The following is an 18,617-nucleotide window of genomic DNA, read 5'->3' on the forward strand; positions in this document are numbered from 1 at the left end:
TGAGAAGATAGAAGTCACAGCCTTGCAGAAACTTCAGAAAATTTGTATTTACAAAAGGGTTTGCCATAAAGGCTGCTGCCTGTGTTTTCCTTCTGAAATAGGTCAAGGAAGTGAAACTCTGGAAGGTAATTAATGGGCGAGGTCTAAATATCCTGAGGACAGCTCAACCACTGTTACCCAAATTTGAAAAAGACCCTGCAGCCCTTATAGTCCTCCCAAGTTTACATCCAGCAAAGCGGAAAAGAAAAGGAGGCTGCTTTGCCTGGGCATTCCTACTTGGATGAGCCTAAGGCTGAACCAGTTTTTGTGTATTAAGCGTGTTCCTAATAATTTGAGCAGATGCTTCCTCTCTCCCCTCGCTTCCCCTCTTCTCTCTTTCCTTTGCTTCATATATTACAACCATTTAAAAGGCATTGGGAGAGTTTGTTGTTTAAGGACTCCTATGGGTGACCCCATAACTTTAGAGCTGGCAGGGAGCTTAGCAACCACTGAAAACCTTTTTACAAGTGAGGAAAACCGAGAGCTGGGACTTTTAACTGATGTGTGCAGTGCTCCAGCGCTGGTCCGACAAAGCCGAGTCTCCCAGGTGCGGGGCTCCTCTTAGCTGCCCCCTCCTCTCTTCTGTTTCACCGTTAGGTGGAACATGGTCTTCAAAATCTCTCTATGTAAGAGCGAGCTCCAGGGAGGGCTCCCAGGCACTTAGCCCACTCCAAATTTAGGTGTCTAGGTGACAAAGAAGTTCTCTGCCGTATATCTTTTCCATTAGGCACATTGGCACCTGTGTTACTTTCCTGTGGCTGTCCTAACAAACCACTGCCAGCTGGATGGCTTAGAACAACAGACATTTATTCTCTCACAGTTTGAAAGGACAGAAGACCAAAATCTAGGTGTTGGCAGGGTCACACTCCTGAAGAGTGTGACCCTGGAAGGGAATCCGTCCTTGCCTCTTCCAGCTTGTGGTGGTTCCAAGTGTTACTTGGCTCATGGCTGTGTAAGTCCAATCTCTGCCTTGTGGCCACGTGGCCTTCTGCTCTGAGCCTGTGACTTCTTTCTCTTACAAGAACACTTGTCTTTGGTTTTAGAGCCAACTGAGCTAATCCAAGATGATTTTCTCATCTCAAGATCTTTAACTTAGTTACATCAATGAAGACCCTTTTTCCAAATAAGGTCACATTCACAGATTCCAGGGGTTAGGACAAGGAACTATCTTTTGGAGGCCACCATTCTATCCACTACAGCACTCATGTAATAAACTCTCAGAAATCACCCTAAATCCTCAGTGCAGATATAGCACATTCTACATTTGCATATCCCAGGGTGTGTTTCTTGCATCCAGTTTTGAAGACCTGTTTTCTAAATGAGGTTCAGGGTGAAATGATTTTGGTAATTTGGTATAACAAAGTTAAGCAGTACTTAGTTTTTTGTTTGTTTGTTTCTTTGCTTGTTTAGGTGCAGGATTTCTCAGGAACTTTAAGAAGCTGATAGGCATCATGGCTTTTCAGAAATGGCATATGGTGCATGGCATTTCCTAGGTGAGTATGGTTTCCCAGAAAGCAGGGCTTAAGCAAAGGCTTAACTGCAAGCTTTCCACTGGGGACTATTATCCAGGGAGCCAGAGTGAAGAGCAGGGCCCAGCACAGACAGATGGAGAGCCAGGGCCAAGTATGTCCTAGACCTGGCAGCCTCTGAGGCTGTTGGTGTCCTGATCCCAAGGGACAGCTCAAAGACGTGGGTGAAATGTGTCTGGGGGCTCTCTACCAGGGGAAGGAAGGAGGCAGCAGTTATCCACTGGCTTCCTTTACAGTCAAAGTCCACCCTGCAGGGCCTTACCTTCCCCACCTATGCAGGCACCTAAGCACCTAGGAGGTCCCAACCATGTCCCCTGACTTTGTGTAAGCACCATGTCCACACCTGCAGGAAGTTGGTCAGAGCCTGCACAGAAGCAGTCATACCATGGTTGCTGCTTAGGAGACAGCTGAAGTGGAGAGAATCCAAAGCTGTGTGCTGGAGAGGTGTCTGATGTGCTCCTGGACCTGTTAGTTTGGAGACCATCCCATGAAACAAGTGCTCCATGGAAGGATCTTCGAGAAACCAATTTCATTATTAAATTGCCATGATACATCATTTCCTCAACAAACGTGCTTTAATCCTGCATATGCGTTCTGGGATTACCATACACTCCCTCAATTCTATACTTAGGAGTCACTGTCAATACTCTAATTTGACAAAATACATTACTGTGGCTTTTTAAACTTTAAGTCAGGAGAGAGTTCCTTCTTGAAAAAGCTATTTATACACACTGGAAAGCACATTCCTGGAGCTGATTTAATTTTAACTTTATTTGCATATTCATATCTGCTGACTGCATGCTAGGAAAACTGGAAGATTTCTTAGGGTATGGAACACTTCCAGGCTTGCTCATTCAGCCAATGTGGTAAATATCATCTTACCAGTAGCGAAGGGAAAAAGAATACTCAGCAGTTTCTTATCTAGCTCTCAGGGAAGAAAAAAGAGAAAAGAGGAAGGAAAAGAAAGAGTATTGCTTGGTCCAAATTTGGGGACAATTACATTAAACAAAAGGATCAGAAAATGGAAATGTATTCCTTTGAAATGATTGTAATTAGCTGAATGTTGAGGCTGAGAGGAGAGTAATGATGGAGAACAAGGCAGATGAGAGTATTAATTTTCTCTGATGAGGAAGGGTATATGGTCACATTTACAAGAGGAGATCCAGACATTGCAGTGGAGCAATTTTCAAGAGACCAGCTCTGCTTGCTGGAGTCCATTGTACGGTTGGTTGGCTGGCATGGAGGAGGTATGAATCACAGTGAGCCCAGGTCCTCTCTATGGCAGTCACATAGGAGGCATGTGAGCCAAACAAAGCCAGCAAAGTAAGAATTATCGAGAAACTCCAAGATGGCAACATCAGTTCAATCTGGCTTTGATGTTACTGTCAATGAAACAAGCTAGAATCATGGGCATAAAAAGGGGAAGAGGCAAAAGGGGCTGGTGGAGAGGGGGACAAAATTGTGCTGGCCCAAGTGTGGAAAAAAGCCTGTTCTTTTTAAGACTTCAGAAATATTCTTTTGGGGAGAGAAGTCAAGATGGCAGCGTAGGCAGACTCTGAACTCACCTCCTCCCGCGGACACAGCCAATTTACAACTACTCGTGGAAAAATTACCCCTGAGACAGAACTGAAAACTGGATAAGAGGAACTCTTGCAACAACGGACAATCCTAACTGAGGTAGAAGAGGCAGAAACTCCCTTCTGGAGAGGAAAAACACCGCCTTCACAAGCCGCCAGCGTCACGGCCGCCCGGGAGCAGCCCACAGGTCCACAGCCCTCCCTGGAGGCGCGGGGCCCTGAGCCGGGGAGCGCCCCCGCTGTGGGCATTTTGTGGACCCAGCACAATTGAGACAAGTGGCATAATATCTGACTTTGCCTGCTACTAAAACATTGGGGAACACCCCCAGAAAAGCTGGTTCACAAAGAAATTAAAACCGGTTCTTAAAGGGCCCACATGCAAACTTACCCGTTTTAGAAAGCAACGTAAAATCACCAGAAAGAAAGGTGCACAGTGCTTTGGTGAAAAGAGACTCACCTAATAGGCCCTGTGTGCATCTTGGTGAGAGGTGAGACCTCTCCAGGGACTGGGACATTGGCGGCAGCCATTGTTGTGGCCTGGTGTGGGCATGCTGACACAGACGCCATTGGAGTTCTCCCTGGGGCCTGCTAGCCCAGGTCTGCCCCACACGCTAGAGCACCGATTTAATCCAGCTCAGCCAGGGCAGGCAGCCCACCATAGAGACTGGCCCCACCCAACAACAAGCCCTCAGGCAACTTGTGGGCCTGCATAGATTGGTGACTGGATTCTCTGCAGCCTGGCAAATGAGCCGACTTCAGTGGGGCAGGGCGTGCACAAGGAGCGGGTGGAGAGTGTGGGGTGGTGGTGGAGTGTGTTGGGCTCCTGCCGTGGAGATACTGGGTCTGCCTTGGGAGGTCGGGGCGCGCACATGGGGCAGGACTGTGTTGACTGAGTGTGTGGACCTGTGGGCAGCAGGGCTTGTCAGCTGCAGAAGACTTGTGCTTCTCAAAGACCCACATAGGGGGTTTGCCCCACCTTCCAAAGCCTGAAACAGTTGGGTGCTCCTGTGCCTTAAGCCAGCCGCACTCAGCTGCAATCCTCAGAGAGCTGACAAGAGACCTAAAGGCTGGAGGCTTATAGCAATTGTAAGGCCCTGAGCCTAACAACCTGCCACGCTGGGGGCCTACTCACTTAAAAGAAATACTGCAACACAAATGTGGTATTAGAACTTGCAGCCAACTGTGCTGGGGCTCCCCACACCTGATAAAGAGACTGAAGGGCCCACAACAACTACAAGTAGCTGAGCATTACAACAGCTGGCCAGGAGCAGAACTCGGCCTCCCTGGGCGCCTACAGGGAGAGCAAACAGGCCACAAGAGAAGGACACACGTAGCCCACATAGGGGTCACCCCTGGATCATTGAGAACTGAGGGAAGCACACTGCAGGCCTCCTAAGGCATCACTTACATAAGGTCACCTATCCAAGAGCAGGAGATGTAGCTGACCTACCTAATACGTAGTCACAAGCAGGGGGAAAGAGGTAAAATTAGGAGGCAAAGGAATACATTCCAAGTAAGGGAACAGGACAAAACCCCAGAAAAGGAACTAAGTGAAACAGAAATGAGTAACCTACCCGACAGAGAGTTCAAACTAAGAATGTTAAGGATGCTCACTGATGTGGGGGGAGAAGAATAGATGAACTCAGTGAGAATGTCAACAAAGAAATGGAAGATATAAAAAAGAACCAATCAGAAATGAAGAATACAATACTGGAAATGAGAAATTCACTAGAGGGACTCAAAAGCAGAGTAGAGGATACAGAAGAATGGATCTGTGAGCTTGACAAAAGACTAGAAGAAATTACCCAAGCTGAACAGGTAAAAGAGAAAAGAATTAAAAAGAGTGAGGACAGTCTAAGGGACCTCTGGGACAACATCAAGTGCACTAACATCCGTGTTATAGGTATCTCGGAAGGAGAAGAGCAAGACAACGGGGCAGAGAATCTATTTCAAGAAATAACAGAGGAAAACTTCCCTAACCTAAGGAAGGAAACAGACATCCAGGTACAGGAAGCACAGAGAGCCCCAAACAAGCTAACCCAAAGAGGCCCACCCAATGTAGGTGCACCTAAATATATAAAGCAATTATCAACAGACATAAAAACAGAAATAATAACACAATAATAGTAGGGGACTTTAACACTCCACTTACCCCAACGGATAGATTATCCAAACAGAAGATTAATAAGGAAACATTGGCCTTAAATGATATACTAGAACAGATGGACCTAATAGATATATACAGAGCATTCCATCCAAAAGCCGAAGAATAGACGTTCTTTTCAAATGCACATGGAACATTCTCCAGGATTGATCACATATTAGGCCACAAAACAAGTCTCCATAAATTTAAGAAGATTGAAATAATACCAAGCATCTTTTCTGACCACAACGGTATGAAACTAGAAATCAACTATAGGAAGAAAATCAGAAAAGCCACAAATACGTGGAGATTAAACAAAATGCTACTGAACAACTCTGGGTCAACGAAGAAATCAAAGAAAAAATCAAAAAATACCTGGAGACAAATGAAAATGAAAATACGACATGCCAGAATTTATGGGATACAGCAAAAGCAGTTCTAAGAGGGAAGTTTATAGCGATACAGGCCTATCTCAACAAACAAGAAAAATCTCAAATAAACAATCTAACAATGCACCTAAAGGAACTGGAAAAAGAAGAACAAACAAAGCCCAAAATCAGTAGAAGAAGGGAAATAATAAAAATCAGAGCAGAAATGAATGAAATAGAGACCAAAAAAAAAAAAAAAATAGGAAAAATTAATAAAACCAAGAGCTGGTTCTTTGAAAAGATCAACAAAATTGACACACTTTTAGCTAGACTCACCAAGAAAAAAAGAGAGAAGGCACAAATAAGTAAAATCAGAAATGAAAGAGGAGAAATTACAACAGACACCTCAGAAATACAAAAGATTATAAGAGAATACTATGAAAAGCTATATGCCAACCAATTCGACAATCTGAAAGAAATGGATAAATTCTTAGAATCATACAACCTTCCAAAACTGGATCAAGAAGAAGTAGAGAATTTGAATAGACCAATCACCAGTAAGGAGATCAAAACAGTAATCACAAACCTCCCCAAAATAAAGGTCCAGGACCAGAGGGCTTCCCTGGTGAATTCTACCAAACATTCAAAGAAGACTTAACACCTATCCTTCTCAAACTCTTCCAAAAAATTGATGAGGGGGGGAAGCTCCCTAACTCATTCTATGAAGCTGACATTACCCTGATACCAAAACCAGACAAGGACAGCACAAAAAAAGAAAACTACAGGCCAATATCACTGATGAACATCGATGCCAAAATCCTCAATAAATCCTAGCAAATCACGTACAACAATACGTTAAAAAGATTATACACCATGATCAAGTGGGATTTATTCCAGGGATGCAGGGATGGTTTAACATTCACAAATCAATCAACATGATACACCACATTAATAAAATGAAGAATAAAAATCACATGATCATCTCAATAGATTCAGAGAAAGCATTTGACAAGATACAGCATCCATTTATGATAAAAACTCTGAATAAAATGGGTATAGAAGGAAAGTACCTCAACATAATAAAGACCATATATGAGAAACCCACAGGTAATATCATCCTCAATGGTGAAAAACTGAAAGCTATCCCTCTAAGAACAGGAAGCAGACAAGGATGCCCACTGTCACCACTCCTATTTAACATAGTACTGGAAGTCCGAGCCAGAGCAATCAGGCAAGAGAAAGAAATAAAAGGGATCCAAATTGGAAAGGAAGAAGTGAAACTGTCACTATTTGCAGATGACATGATTTTATATATAGAAAACCCTAAAGAATCCACCAGAAAACTTTTAGAAGTAATAAACGAATATGGTAAAGTTGCAGGATACAAAATCAACATACAAAAATCAGTTGCATTTCTATACACTAACAACGAAGTAGCAGAAAGAGAAATTAAGAATACCATCCCATTTACAATTGCAACAAAAAGAATAAAATACCTAGAAATAAACTTAACCAAAGAGGTGAAAGAGCTGTACATGGAAAACTGTAAAACATTTCTGAAAGAAATTGAAGAAGACACAAAGAAATGGAAAGATATTCCATGCTTTTGGATTGGAAGAATTAACATAGTTAAGATGTCCATACTTCCTAAAGCCATCTATAGATTCAATGCAATCCCTATCAAAGTTCCAACAACACTTTTCACAGAAATAGAACAAAGAATCCTAAAATTTATTTGGAACAGCAAAAGACCCCGAATAGGTAAAGGAATCCTGAGAAAAAAGAACAAAGCTGGAGGTAGCACACTCCCTGATTTCAAAATATACTACAAAGCTATAGTAACCAAAACAGCATGGTACTGGCACAAAAACAGACACACAGATCAATGGAATAGAATCGAAAGCCCAGAAATAAACCCACACATCTATGGACAGCTAATCTTTGACAAAGGAGCCAAGAACATACAATGGGGAAAAGGAAGTCTCTTCAACAAATGGTGTTGGGAAAACTGGATAGCCACATGCAAAAAAATGAAAGTAGACCCTTACCTTACACCATACACAAAAATTAACTCAAAATGGATTAAAGACTTGAATGTAAGACCTGAAACTGTGAAACTTCTAGAAGAAAACATAGGCAGTACACTCTTAGACATCGGTCTTAGCAATGTATTTTCAAGCACCGTGTCTGACCGGGCAAGAGAAACAATAGAAAAAATAAACAAATGGGACTACATCAAACTAAAAACCTTCTGCACAGCAAAGGAAACCATCAACAAAACGAAAAGACAACCTAACAATTGGGAGAAGATATTTGCAAACCATACATCTGATAAGGGCTTGATCTCCAAAATATACAAAGAACTGATGCATCTCAACAACAAAAAAACTAACAACCCAGTTAAAAAATGGGCAAAAGACCTGAACAGACATTTCTCCAAAGAAGATATACAGATGGCCAACAGACACATGAAAATATGTTCAAAATCATTAACTATCAGGGAAATGCAAATCAAAACTACAATGAGATATCACCTCACGCCCATCAGAATGGCTATAATTAACAAGACAGGAAACAACATGTGTTGGAGAGGATGTGGAGAGAAGGGAACTCTCATACACTGCTGGTGGGAGAGCAAACTGGTGCAGCCACTATGGAAAACAGTATGGCGATTCCTCAAAAAATCAAGGATAGAACTACCATATGATCCAGCTATTCCACTGCTGGGTATTTATCCAAAGAAATTGAAAACACCAATGCATAAAGATTCATGCACCCCTGTGTTCATTGCAGCGTTATTCACAATAGCCAAGACTTGGAAGCAACCTAAGTGCCCATCAAGGGACGAATGGATAAAGAAGATGTGGTATATATACACAATGGAATACTACTCAGCCATAAGAAACGATGAAATCCAGGCATTTGTGACAACATGGATGGACATTGAGGGTATTATGCAAAGTGAAATAAGTCAGAGGGAGAAGGTCAAATACCGTATGATTTCCTTCATTAAGTAGTAGATAATAACAACAATAAACAAACACATAGAGACAGAGATTGGATTGGTGGTTACCAGAGGGGAAGGGGGAAGGGAGGAGGGTGAAAGGGATAATTCGGCACATGTGTGTGGTGATGGGTTGTAATTAGTATTTTGGTGGTGAACATGATGTAATCTATGCAGAAATAGAAGTATAATGATGTACACCTGAAATTTATACTATGTTAATAACCAATGTTACTGCAATAAACAAAAAATTAAAAAAAAATTATTCTTTTGGAATCAGTATGGTAAAAGAAAAAGAACCTAGACTTTGCAGCCAGTTGACTTAAACTGAATTTCTGGATCCTTTGCTTGTGAGCTGCATGGCCTTGGGATGGTCATTTAGATTCTCTGCCTCAGTTTTCTAATCTGTAAAATGGAGAGAATAGTATTATGTCATCTTGTTGCAAACACCCTACTCAACCTAGTTTAAACAATACAGGAGCACTTCTAGGCAAGATGGCTCCAGTCATTCCTCCAAACGCACCAGAATAATAGGTAAGAAAAAGTCACAGTTGAGGCTCAAAAACCACATAAGTGTATCTAAAGACCACAAATAAAAAAATAATACAAAGTGCCCCAGGTCCAGAAAAAAGCAACATCTGCCAGGAATTTGGCCTGGGCAGCATTACTACATGCCAAAAAAAAAAAAAGAAAAAAAGAAAAGGAATTAGAGGCCAGCTCAATGTTTTACACTAGGGCCTGGATGGGACTCGAGGCTACAAATCTATAAGACTAAAGGAGAAATGGTAAAAGCGCAGCCTCTTGACCGGGATCTGAGTCACTTCACACTACCTTGGTGACTAAACCCATGATATGGGACAGGATTATTGAAGAAGGGCCTCAAGAGGTTAGAGAGAGGAAATACAGAAGTCATGAAATTGTATGCATATAACAACATAGCCTCAAAATTCAAAAAGCAAAAACTGATATAATTACAAGGAAAATTTGACTAATCCACAAACCCACTGGGATATTTTAATATATATCAAAAACAATTGGTTGAGGAGACTTCAAATTGGTAAGGATATAGAAAATATGACTAGGAAAATAAAAACTTTGTTCTAATGAACATAGAGACAATTCTACAACCCCCAAATGAAGAGTATATATTGTTTTCAAGTACACATGGAGTATTTATAAAAATTTACTATGTATAGCTCACAAAGTAATTATCTGCAAATTTCAAATAATCAATATCATAATAATTGTTTTCTAATTAAAAGCAATGAAAGTAGAAATCAACAAAAAAGAGAATAAAAAATGGACAAATATATATTGGGAAACTTAGAAATGTGCTTCCAAACAACTCACGGGTGTATTAGTTTCCTATGGCTGCTGTAAGAAATTACTACAAACTTGGTACCTTAACATAGCAGAATATTTTCTCCCAGTTCTGGAGACCAGAAGTCTGAAACCAGTATCACAGGGCTGAAATCAAAGTGTTGCCAGGGCTATGCTCCCTCTGGGAGCTCCAGGGGAGAATTCATTCCTTTTCTGGTGGCTCTGGCTCCGGACATTCCAAGGCTTGTGGCTGCATCATTCCAATCTCTGCTTCTGTGGTCACGTAGCTGCCTCCTCTTCTGTCAGCGTGAAAAGCTCTCTCTGCCTCCATAGTGTAAGGATACATGTGATTGCATTTAGAGCCCATCCAGATATCCAAGATAATCTTCCCATCTCAAGATCCTTAACTTCGTCACATCTGCAAAGTCTTTTTTTGCCATGTAAGGTAACATTTACAGGTTCCAGGGATTAGGATGTGGCTATCTTTTGGGGGGTCATTACTCAGCCTACCACGTGGGTGAAAGAGAAAAATCACAGTGAGAACTGTGAATGACAATACAAGTCATATATATCAAAACTTGTGGAATGGGGCAAAAATCAAACCTAGAGGCAAATTTATAGCCTTAAATGCAAATATGTTTTTTTAAAAGAACATTTAAAGTAAACTCCTTGATTCAACTCAAGAAGTTGAATCAGGAAGCAGAATACTACCCTCCAACTGGCAAGTATCTAGAAACTTCAAGGAACAAACATTCCCTGTCTTATACAAATCTTTTCAGTCTAGATCTAAAAAGGTCGGCTACCCACATAATTTTATCAGGCTAATAGAACTTTGATATGAAAACTAGACAGAACAGTACAAGAAAAGACAATTATAGGTCAATCTCACTTATAATCAGGAATGCAAAAATCTTGACTAAAATACAGCAAATTGAATTCAGTAGTGATTAAAAATATACAATGACAAAGTAAAGTTTATCCTGTAATTATAAGGCTGGCTCAATACTAGACAATCTCTCAATGCAATACATATCAATAACAGATTAAAGGAGAAAGATTATATGATCATCTCAGTAGATACCCCAAAAGCATAAAATAGAAGTCCTCCCTTATTCATGATTAAAAAATTAAAAGCACTTAGCAAAGTAGCACTGAGAAGCCTCCTTACTCTCATAAAGGGTGCCCATCAAACATTGGCAGCAAGCGTTGTATTTACTAATGAGATTTCAGAAGTTCCCCCTCTAGACAGAGGAGAAAGCTCGCCAGTGTTCACTGGTGCTTCTTTGGCATGCCCAGGTTTGGGAGGCGTAACCTAGTTTGCCATTTTCCCTTATAGTGTTTAAGTCTGCAGATGTAGGTGTAAGAGTATCAAAGCTTGGTCTGTAGTAGGTTGCTAGTTTTCTACAAAATCCACTCTTCTCTCCCTCCATTATCGTGGAGACCCAGTTAGGCACGTGGTAGCTCAGCTAGCCAATATTTCCCCATGTCCCGTGACGTTCTGTGTGACGGTGAGACTAAGTTCTCTACAGTGGAATGCAAGAGGAAGGGATGTGTGCTACATATGGGTCCGCATCTTAAGACACGGATGTGCCCCTTTCAAACTCTCTTTCCTTTCCGACCAGTTGGAAGCTAGGAGTGGCCGTGACCTAGCTTCAACCATGCAGGTGATGACAGTCCTGGCGAGGGCGGACTTACAGGAAGGAAGGAGCCGTATACCCTGCAAGACCCCGTGGAACAGCAGTGCCCTCCTGCCTGGGGTGCTCATATTGGGGCTAAGTGACAAAGAAATAAAAGTGTTTATTCTTGAAACCCCTGAAGCTTTGTGTCTCTCTGCTACAGCAGCTTGGCCTTACCATAGCCAACAACCTGGGAATAGTCAATACCACATCTAGATGGCAGGTCAGGACACTGGTTCACATGGTGCTCAAAAGAGCTCCAACAGCATCTTTAACATTTGCTTTCTCTAAAAAATGCAGAAGGAAATACGTCAGTTTTAAAATGCTGGATTGTAGATACACTGATATTTGTTATATAATTTTCTATTCTTTTCTGTAGGTTTGAAATATGTAATAATAAAACTAAAAGAAAAAAAATGATTAAGAGAATTTATTGGCTATAGATACATTCTGACTTTAGGATAATCTCAGTTCCACTGCTCAATAATATCACCAGAAATTGTTTTATCTTGGACTTTGGTCTGCCTTACTCTGGATTTTGGCTTCTTCTTAAAATGCCCCTCCTGTTCCTAAGATAACTTCTAGCTTCTTCTGGAATTCATTCTGCCCCATTCAATACAAACAAAAAAGACTATCTTTTCCCCCAAGTAGGTAAAACATTCTTTCATCAAACATACGTTAAGATTTTATTCTTTGCCAGGTACTAGTGACACAGAAATGACTCAGACATGACTGCTTAAATAGGAAAGCTCAAAGTCATAATCTGTGCTTCCACAAATATTTGTATTTCTTTCTGCACAAAGATTGTTTTAAAAAGTGCTCATGTTCTGCGTTTATGCTGGGTGTGGAGGAACTGATGTAGAACTGGCACCCATTCTTCCTTACCCAGGCTCCTATGCCCATGAACACGAGATATTCATGGCTTTCTTTAGTCCTTCTCTCTGCTTTGAAAACCATTTCCTTCCTTCTCCTTAGGCCAAGTTTTAATGTTTCTTCAAAGCCCTCCGGGATATCTTTCTAGGGAGAGCAAAGAAATGAGATCCACAGGCGAGAAAATGACTGGGATGAATTCTCCCCAGCTACAATGTCATTGGTTAAGAGTTAGACTTGCTGGATGTCATGCCCAAGCAAGTTTGTTCCCTCCTTTGAGTTCCTATAGCACTCGGTTTATATCATCATTATAAAACTCAGATGTTTATACACAACTAACTATAACACGGCATGATTTCTCTTACACTGGACTTGTTTCTTGAGGATAAGGACTCTGGATTATTCACCTTTGAGTTTCAGTCTTCTGGATCATAATAGACATATGAGGGAGAAAATGCTGATTGCATACCCAATATCAATTCTTCTCTTCCTCCTCAATAACAAACTCAGATTGCGTATGTCATTATGCTTAGTTAAAAACTGTGTGTCCCATCCTCTCTTCTGCATAAAAGTGATGAATGTGCAAGAGGATGTTTTTGGATAGGACTTCCAGGAAAATTCTTTAAAAGGGGCTTACTCAACTGAGAGGCAATCATCCTTCTCCACTTCCTTTGTCTTTCTGTTCAGAATTTAAGTGTAATGGTTGAAGTACCAGCAGCCATCTTGTGATCATGAGTCAACCTTCAAGATATAAGCCATGTGCTAAGGGGAGTGAGCAGAAACATAGAAAGTGTGAAAAGATAGGATAATCACATAGCCACCACTGTATTACTGGGCCATCCACTCCTGGACTTTTTTAATGTGAGAGAAAAACACACCTCTATCATTTTTAAGCCACTGTCATTTTAGGTTTATATTACTAGTAGCTGAACTTCATCCTAACTGATATAATGCTTGATAAATGTTTACAATTAAAGTAAAGAAGTATAATTCTCAGAATAACTTGTTCAGCATGGGTAGCCTAAGCCAAAGTTCGCAAATCATCAGGCTGTAGGCTGAATCCAAAAACAAGTCAGCTTTATTTTTCAAGAAATGCATTAATTGCCAACATCAGAAAGCTGGGCAATTGCATATAAACATTTGGATTTCTTCTTCTTTACAATCAGGAAAGTTGAGCAACATCAGGCCCTCCCGCCTGGCATCAGTTGACGAATGGTGGCTGCCCCCTTGGTACGGGGACAAGGGTCTTCATTCCAGCTGCATCTCCACCCACCCAGCTCCTCTCTACCGTGGGAGCTGCCCAGGCCCTACAGGCGACTCAGGGTGTGGCCCCAGGTCTGAGCTAATGTCAAGCTGTAAGCTAGATTTTTAGCCTCACTTTTTCAGGTTGTTTAATCGGCTCCAATCGAAGGCATCCTGTATCATTAGGTATCTACCTGTATCATTAGGTATCTACCTCACTTTGCATAAACACGAAGCCTGACAGTGGGCAACCCTTTCGTTATGCAGGTGGAAGGCCAGAATTATATTTGATAAAGTAGTTTTAGTGCTCCCATTGCTTAGGTCAGTGTGAAGCTAGTTGTGAATCAGAATCTCGCAGGAAATTTTTTTGTTTTAGAAATGTAGCTCCTGAGATCCACCAGAGAATTTCTGAGCCAAAATTCCCTGGGGTGGGTCTAAGAGTTTAAGAGGTCAACTGACGTGCGGACCAGGGTGCGGAAACAATGGGGCCACGCGGTGCTCAGCTGACCTCCTCGGTAGCAGCAGCAGCAATGCCTCATGACTGAGAGACAATGCCTCCAGTGGCCATTCTTTAATGATCTATCTATCATTTATCTGTTTATCTACCTACCTACATATCTGTTTATCTACCTGCTCTTTTTCATAGAAGAAGAACAAAGAGGAAGAGGAGTGGAAAGGAAGGGAAAGAGGAGGGGAAGGTGAAAACAGAAGGAGAGAGAAGGAGAAGAAGCAATCACCAGAAGGTCATCAACCAGGTGGAGAGGAGACACTGAATCAGGTCACGGAAGAGCTGCCACTGGCCCCCTTGGTGGTTAGGCCTAGGGAAGGAAAAAATTCACGGAACACAAGCAGCCATCCCCACATAGCCGCAGCCCTCTGAAGTGAGCAGAGGCCCCTCTGGGGGTCCTTTCCACAGATGTTCATTGAATGACTAATATATGTCAAGCACTAACCTAGGTGGTGGGATAGATCAGTGAACCAACGTAAGCTGCTCTGTCCGTGTCTAGCTTAGTACCCCAGGGACAGACTGACAATAATATCACCAACAGGTAAACTGGTGATGTCCGGTGGGGTTAAACTTATTCGCTAAGAATCTGAGGTCATATCCATGTTACCTAGACAGAATCTAAGAAAAATGATTCCTCCACTGCTGCCCTGCACTCTGCACTGCCTGACAATGCAGTGTAAGGACAGAGAGTCCTCTATGCTTAAAGGTCCGCATTTAGGCAAAACCAGGTGCTGTAGACAGATGCAAATTTTAGATGCACGCATTGGGCCAGACGGTTTTGTCAAGCCTGCTAACCTTGAGACTCGATCACCTCTTACTTTCTACCTTCACTTTTGGAATATCCTCTTTCTTCACAGACCTCTCTAGAACCAATGAGCATTGACTCCATGGTGTAAGAGACTGTGTGATATGTAAAAGATTTTCCACATAGCCTTGTGATGGAGTAACCAAAATGAACTCTTAGGTAAGTACTGCCTCTCTCCATGCATTTCTCATCATTTTCTAGGTCTTTGGATAAAAAATATTTTTTAAGAAATGTGTATTAAGACATAGGAGTACTGGAAGAGAGGGTGTGGAGTGCGCGGACATGCAATGCAGCACCCATGCAAGGGCACAGACATTTAAAGCAGTGTGACACTCACATCATTGCTGCGGTGAACACAAGAGAAACAGAGAATCAGAGAGGGTAGAAACTCCATTTAAGGCTAAAAGTGGCAGAGAACATATTTTAGGACAAAAAACAAATATCCAGTCTTCTGCGCATCTTTGCACAACTTACTATTTCAGTGACAGTGGGAAACTTTTAAACCACTTATGTGGGGATCTTCGGTCAGTAATGAGCTTCATGTTCACAAGGGAAATCTTTCTTCCTAACCTGATGTTTTATGGCCTAAGTCATGATAACTCATTTTTCTGTAGCAGTGTCAGTTTCAAAAGTGTATGGAATCCATCTGTGTTTCTTTAAAAGATGGGACATACACGAAATCCAAAATTTTATATTTCTCCTTAACAATCTGACATGAAAACTAAATGCCTAAAACGTTTGACCTTGTAAAAGGGCACTCTCTTTTGAGTTATGCATAAGGAAAAAAAAAGGACTGAAACACAGCAAAGAAAAAAATTCCTCCACACATTCTCATTTTTCAAAGTACTGAAATTCCCAAACAGTTTGATGATTTTTCTACATGATATCCCCCCAACAAAAACTTCTCTTCTAGCTTGAAACCAAACCTGAGGAATTCCAGGCTTACGGGAGATGGTTGTCTCTCTGTCTCTCTTAGTGTGTGTTTGTCCATGTGTGTGCGTGTGTGTGTGTGTGTGTGTGTACCCGAGAGGGTTCAAGAATTCTGCCATCAAAGACAGGTCAATGGCACTCCTCTGAAGACTAAGTGACATTATTTGGGGGAGCAATCTTGCCATTCTAGTAAGAGCTGTACTTGGGCTCAGCACCTCACCTGAACAAAGATGACCCATTTGCCTTGGGCTCTGTCCAAACTCTCCATCAGATACAATGGCTCACTTGAGTCCTTGTCTCCTCATGGTCATATTGAATTTCTCCACACAAGAGACAGGTAGTGCAAATCAGAGAAGAAAGGATCCCTTATGAGAGCTTGGAATTTTTCCTTATTTCAAACTTAATGGGAAGCCAACGCCCCAGGCCACATAGTTCATTGTAGCTGGAGAGAGGTTTTCTCTTGCCCCTGCAGGCAGCAAGACAATGCCTCTCATTTCAACACATCACTCATTTTCTCTTCTCAAAGGGGAAACCGATTTTAAATTTTTGTGTATTTCATGTCTCCCAGACAAAAGCCAGACCTGGGAGGAAAGGACCGTATTTTGGGCGGCTCCCATGCTCTCTTTGGGGCCACAAGTACTCCTCAGGGAATGGTTGTTCCCTGGACAGTGGCCAATGGCATGGCTCCCAAGAGTCCGACAGCTCTCAAGCATGGGGGCTGGGGAGAGGATGATCTGAGAGGACTGGACGACTGCGCATCTGGGGAGACTGAGTCACGTGGGGGTCAGAGCATGTGGCCTGACAGCCAGGGTAAGAGAATGCTTTTCTGAGAGGGCGGAATTTGAACTTAAGGTGCTTAATTTCTACAGGCAAGATCTCTGCTCAATCTCTTGTCATAAGAAAGGAGTGCTGTGTTTCTAAGTACACACACACACACACACACTCACACACTGTGTTGGTATATATTCTTTACTTGTCTAAGCACTGTAATGTAGATTTTGATTCAGAAAATTAAAAATAAATGTCTAAGAGTTCCATGCCAAAATCTTTCAGATTTCTTCCATTATGGAAGCTGGTTTCCTGTGTTGCAAACATGCCATCTCAAAGAGCTCTGGGAACTTTTGCAGAGTGTGCACCACGTCTTGAAAACTCAGGTGGAGCATGACACAGAAAGAAAGATGCGTGCACATGCTTTAGCAGGAGCAAGTGTGGCTTTAGGGCATGCTGGCACCTTTGTTTCAGTCGCTTCCTACCTGTCACCCTCTTTCTCCTTTCTTTCGCTGTATTTGTACCCAAGTTTCATTTCACTTAAAATAAAAATTGGCAATATGGTGACCTCCACATCAACCATGCTAAGGAATTAAAGTCCGCTGGGAACAGCTGTCAGCTGACGACTACCCGGAGTTGGTGTATGAATACCCCAGCTCCCCTGTCCCTCAGGCAGGAGTTCTACACTGGCTCCCAGAGTTTCCCAGTGGGATTAAGCTCCAAGGGTCCCCAGTGGAAGCTGACTTAATAACACACTCTCTGTGCTTCGCTCCCCGCCCCCCGTTCAGTGTATCCTGCTCTCCCCTCCCAAACGACCTGCTCGCACTTGAATCTTTATCTCAGCATCATCTACTGGAGGGACCCAGAGTAAAACACGTGTGTTCCGGGCACTGAAACGTTGGCACACACCTCCAGGTGATGGCCATGCCCCAGGGTCCCCTTGTCCGACAGCACTGACACGGTTCTCCATTGTCTTCACAAAGACTTGAGCTACACGGCTTTGCTGAACACTAGATTACCTGGATTTTGTGATGATAACTATCACCATTTTACTCGAGTTTAACTTGAGCATAAACATACAGACAAGAAAATAATTCTGTGGGGCAGGAAGGTCAAAATGAGAGGTTTTTTTTCTTATTAAGGAATTGGCGAGAAGGCCAGGAGGCTAAGAGCACTGTCTTTGCACATGCCACAGGCATGTGTGGATTCTTCTTCCTCTCGCCTTGCCCTCGTCAGGCCTTTCTTCAGAGGATCCCTCATGATCTTGCCTTGCTCCGGGGTTTTCACTTCCTTGCTTCAGAACTGCAGCAATCCTTGTCACTCCTTGTGGCAGTTCTTGGTGTCACCAGCTGCAGTTGCCCACAGCTCACTCGATGGGCAAAATACTGACTGATGCATTTAATACTATTCATTGATGCTATTAATGAATATATTGGTGCCAGGTTTTTCAAGGATTATTTTTTCTCCTCACAAAACCCTGTGCAGTTCTGACTTGCATGCTCACCACTCCTCACCCCTTCCAAAGCCATCTCTGGGAAGGCAAGGTTCTTGCTGAGGGCAATGAAGGGTCATTGAACAATTGCTCAAAAGCAAGCGAGTGACATGATGAAGGAGTCAGGAGGAAATCCAGCCCTTAGAGGCAGAGACCAGTTCGCTCATCGCATGTCATTCAGACCATCCTTGCAACAAAGAAGGTAACATGAGCGATGACCAGAGACAAAAGCAATTGTATCTTTTCAGAAAAAATGGTTATTTCAGGGATGATAAATCAATCAGCAGTTACTGACGATAATAACAATAATTACCAATTTTTGACTATCCACTTTGTGCCAGGAACC

The sequence above is a fragment of the Diceros bicornis genome, chromosome 22, assembly GCF_020826845.1.
Source record: "Diceros bicornis minor isolate mBicDic1 chromosome 22, mDicBic1.mat.cur, whole genome shotgun sequence".
Lineage (NCBI taxonomy): Eukaryota > Metazoa > Chordata > Mammalia > Perissodactyla > Rhinocerotidae > Diceros > Diceros bicornis.